The 4,489-nt window shown below is 47.2% G+C and overlaps 1 pseudogene across 1 annotated transcript; it reads right to left on the reverse strand.

Annotated features, from left to right (window-relative positions):
* Nucleotides 1-701: 701 nt before the first annotated feature.
* LOC309856165 (melanoma-associated antigen B10 pseudogene) lies at nucleotides 702-4,157 on the reverse strand (annotated as a pseudogene). The gene is made up of 2 exons (XR_014316634.1): nucleotides 4,097-4,157; nucleotides 702-2,040 (listed from the first exon to the last, which is right to left on the reverse strand). The product of XR_014316634.1 is annotated as a melanoma-associated antigen B10 pseudogene (transcript).
* Between the last annotated feature and the right edge of the window lie 332 nt (nucleotides 4,158-4,489).

A 4,489-nucleotide genomic window follows, 5' to 3' on the forward strand; every position in this document is an offset into this window, starting at 1 on the left:
GCAGTTTCCCAAGGCCCCAGACCCACTAGCCTCAGGGTGCTTACACTTGACTTCTCACATCTGGATCCTCCCAGGTCCTCTCCTTTTCACTTGTCCTTAGATCTTAGGGTGTATCCCATCCTCTTTCTTACTCCACAGCTGTTTCTACACTCTAAAACTCTATGGGTGGGTCCTGTTTATCCTGACACTCCTAGTACTAGCAGGAAGCCTCCCCAAAGGTAAGATGCTGAAGGAATGTCTGAGAAATAAATGAGACGGTATGCAAGAGGTCTAATTTATTATGATGTAATTAAGTCTACATGCTTGAATAAGCTAAGCACATCTAAGCATATCTCTTAAATTTACAGAACAGACCAAATAGTGATAAAGGAATACAAAGATGTATCATCTTTTTCTTTTTCTCTATTTCTTGATCCCAGGATTTACTGCTGACTTCTTTCACATTTCCAAGGAAGTGCCTAATCCACTACTACATTATCTTTTTCCAAGTAACTGAATAAAATGGAAAAATTCCCAATTTGTTCTATAAAATAGTAAAATGCTTACTCTTAAAACTCATAAATGTCAATAAATGTGTGATTTACACCATTCACAAACTCAGATTCTGAAGCTAGTTAACCCTTCTATTAAACAGAACAATATTGCAGTGCCTGAGTGGCTTAGTCAGTTAAGTGACTCTTGATTTTGGCTCACGCATGACCTCAAGGTCATGAGATCAAGCCATGTCAGGCTCTGTGCTGGGCATGGAACTTGCTTAAGATTCTCTCTCTCCCCTTGCGCCTCCCCACCATTCTCATCCTCTCTCTCTCAAAAAAACAAAAACAAAAACAAAACAAAAAAACACTTAGACAAATATCCAGATTATTATGTAAAACAGGAACACAAATGTGTCATGTACTCTCTTATCTCCAGGTTCACCCTGATCTTTCACTAATGAGAACATTAGCTGTTCTCTTCAAACACATAGTAATAACCTTCTTCAAACTTTACTTGGGGCAGGAGAAGCTGCTGGCCATGGCCCTGGAGCGTGCACTTGCCATAGCAGCGGTACAAGCCTTGGCTACAACTCTGGCTCTAGCTCGCTCTTCCTCATCTCTCAAAGCCTCTTCATACCAGGTTGGGAAGGCACTTGGGACGGTATTATGGATCTTGGCCACAAACTCTAGAACTCTCATCTTGCTGGTCTCAGCGTGGGCTCTGGGACCCCACAGGAACTCATAGCGTGGAGGATCACTGTCGGCCACCTGCCGGTACTCCAGGTACTCTTCTTTCACCCAATCTTTGGTGATGAGCTTCCTCGGCTCCCCATAGATGAAGTTCTTCATTCCATCATATAACCCCATCATATTCAGCACTTCCCAGACTTGCTCCTCAGTGGCACAGTTGCCCTTTGTGAAGATCACGCCCAGGACAGTCATCAACAGGCCAGTCTTGGGCACACCTCCATTCTCATTTACTCTCCCATTATAGCTGGATTCCAATTTGTTGACAAGAACATAGATGTTCCTGTTGGGATCCACTTCCTTCACGTCAAGGCCAAACACCAGCTCCAAGTGCTCAGAGGCTTTCCAGAGGATCTCATGGAAGTGATTCTTGTAAATCTGGATTACATTTTTTAGCATATCTGCCTTGGTAATGGACTCTTTCATTTGATACTTGTACAGCAGGTAGTATACCAACATAGCAACCTTCTTATCTATAGGGCCTCTGGGCCAGTGCTCAGTGGTATCTTTGGCCTGTGAGGCATTTGGCTTTTCCTCCACTTGATTTTTGGCACCTTCATTAAATCTTGTGTTTGGAGCAGCTTCAGCAGTAGTGCTGGTGGAGTGGACTCTGCCAGTAATTTGAGGATTACTGTGTGCTCCTGTGGCAGGTGAGCTCTGGGGAGCATCTTTGAAATGAGGAGGTGGAGATGAAGAGGGCTTTTCTTTCTCTGGTACAGTAGCCTGAGCATCCACCAGATGCCCTGACTCTTCTCGAGCCTGGCGGCGTTTTTCACGGGCACGAAGCTTACTCTTCTGGCCCCGAGGCATGATGATTCTGGTCAGAGAAGCAGGCACGAGTGTGAAAAAGACTATAGATGATTCAGTGAACTGGAGGAAAGAGGATGAAATGGTGTGATATCCTCTATCAGGGAGATATTATCTTGGGCTTTATCAACAGCCATCCGTCCAGGTTTCCTTGAAGGTTCTACTCTAGGATCCTTCAAGGCTCCCCTTCTTGGATTAACCTTTACCCTGAGGACTCTGGAAGTAACCAGAGCTCACCTTGGGCTGAAGCCTCCCACCCCTACCTGAGTCCTACTGGAGCTGATACAGGATTTGGCAAACCTAGGCTCTATGGTGCCTCCCCTGTTGTGGAGTAGGGGTATTTCTCTTCACATTCAGTGTCATTACCTTTACTTCTTGCAGGACCTAAGGTCCTCTGCTTAACTGATTTGATGCTGACCCCTCAGTTCAAAGCCCTCACCTCCCTGACATCCTGGAGAAGGAACTGAAGGAGAACTACTTCTGAGCACCTCTGCCTAAGGGTGTCCTGAGATGACAGCAATGGCAAAGCTATGTGGACCTTCCCCATCCTAAGATAAATAGGGTTCTCACTCCTCACCTAGAGCCCTCACTTTGGCCTCTTGCAGGGCCTAGGACTCCTCTCTTGGCTGATCTTAGATCTATCCCCTCATAGCAAGACTCATATTTTTGAAAGGTTTGAGAAAGAGCTTAGGAAGGACTCAGTTTAACATACCTTAACCAGGAACCCCTTTGAGAGATGATATCACATGGAGTGCTCTGTGAAACAGCCTCTGTTCTGTGATGAGTGGTCTGCTCAATGCTCAGATTCCTTACCCTGGCTCCTCCCCTTGACTCTTGACTTTCAGGTATCCCTGCTTCCACTGACCTGAGGTCTATAAAATCACACCAAGGGTCTCATCCACCTGATATCCTGGGATTTGCAGTGGAGGGGGGGTTTGGCGGGGGAGGCGGTGAGGGAAAGGGGGAAGGGTGGAGAGTCAAAATGCAGTTCTCTCCAAGGTTTTCCAAGACTGACCACAGAGGAGGATCCTAACTCTGTATCCTGTTCTCACTTTGACCTCTAGAATGGCCTGAATCATCTCCTTTTAATTGGGCTCATCTCCCTGGGACCACTGAGGATAGAGAGACATCTTAGCCTCATAATCTTGCTAAGGATCCACCTGAGTTTAAGCGTGGGAGACACTCTTTGGGACCCCTTTTGTCCTGAGGAAGGAATTCCCCTCAGTCCTTGTTTAAGGTTATGAATTTCACTCAAAACCATTCCTCTAGGGGGTCACCTGGGTAGCTCAGCGCATTAAAGCCTCTGCCTTCGCCTCAGGTCATGATCTCAGGGTCCTGGGATCGAACCGCACATCGGGTTCTCTGCTCAGCAGCGAGCCTGCTTCCCCCTCCCCCTCTGCCTGCCTCTCTGCCTACTTGTGATCTCTGTCAAATAAATAAATAAATAAATAATCTTTTTAAAAATTAAAAAAAAAAAAAAAACCCATCCCTAGGACTCCCTCCGCTTACCTGAATAGTATAGCCTTAAACCAAGGCTTTTATGTTCCCCTCTTCCCCCGACTAACCAAAAGGTGAAGCGACAGGCACCTGGGCCCTGCAGCCATACTAAGAGCCTCCCGGGGCTAACAGCAAGAGTGGGGCTCTTTAGAGCCTCCACTGTTCTAGGGAGGCTGTTTCTCTAGATAAATAGGGGTGTTTGTCAACTCCTGATAGAGCCTCGGACTCCTTCCTCTGATAACCTGAAGCAAACACCCGAGTCAAATATCTTCAGCTATTGGGGTTTCCCAGGGCTGACAGCAGGGGCCCGGATCTGAGGAGATGCCTCTGTTATGGGGGAGGGGAAGTTCCACTGAATTCACAGAAGGTCCTACATTGACCCCTCCGATACGAACACCCCGGGTCCAGGCTATTATTTCTCCGAGTTCTCAGAACAAGAATTCAGAGTATTACATCGGTTTATCCATCCCCGGAATCTTCTAGAGCTGACTGCAGGGACAGGACCGTGTGGTCTTATGGCTTTCGATATAGGGGATTCCCTCAAACCTTACTCAATATTCTTATCTTACCTGGAGTTGAGCCTGTATTTCTCCCTGGGCTGCTCCGACGCCGTCCTTCTCGCAACAAGACCTCTCCTCCCACAGACCCCCAAAACGGAAGTCAGTGTGCATACATCCGGCTATTCCTGGGGGCCCCCCCAGGGAGAGCGATAAGGAGCGCAACTTTGTGGTGCCCCCTCTGTTATGGTGTGAGTAGTACCGAAGGTCTTCTCGTGAAGTAGATCCTCATTTCGGCTCCTGGTTCATTGATTAAAGGCTCCTTAGAAAATATCACCTCCTCTTCGTAAACTGGGCAGTTTGTCAGCTTAAACTCTTGCAGATGGTGGGTCAGTGTTCCATCCAGGGTGTGAGATTGAGAAGCTGCAGCACAAGGTAGGGGGGCTAAGACAGAATCTGAGATCT

Source organism: Mustela nivalis (assembly GCF_964662115.1).
Source record: "Mustela nivalis genome assembly, chromosome: X".
Lineage (NCBI taxonomy): Eukaryota > Metazoa > Chordata > Mammalia > Carnivora > Mustelidae > Mustela > Mustela nivalis.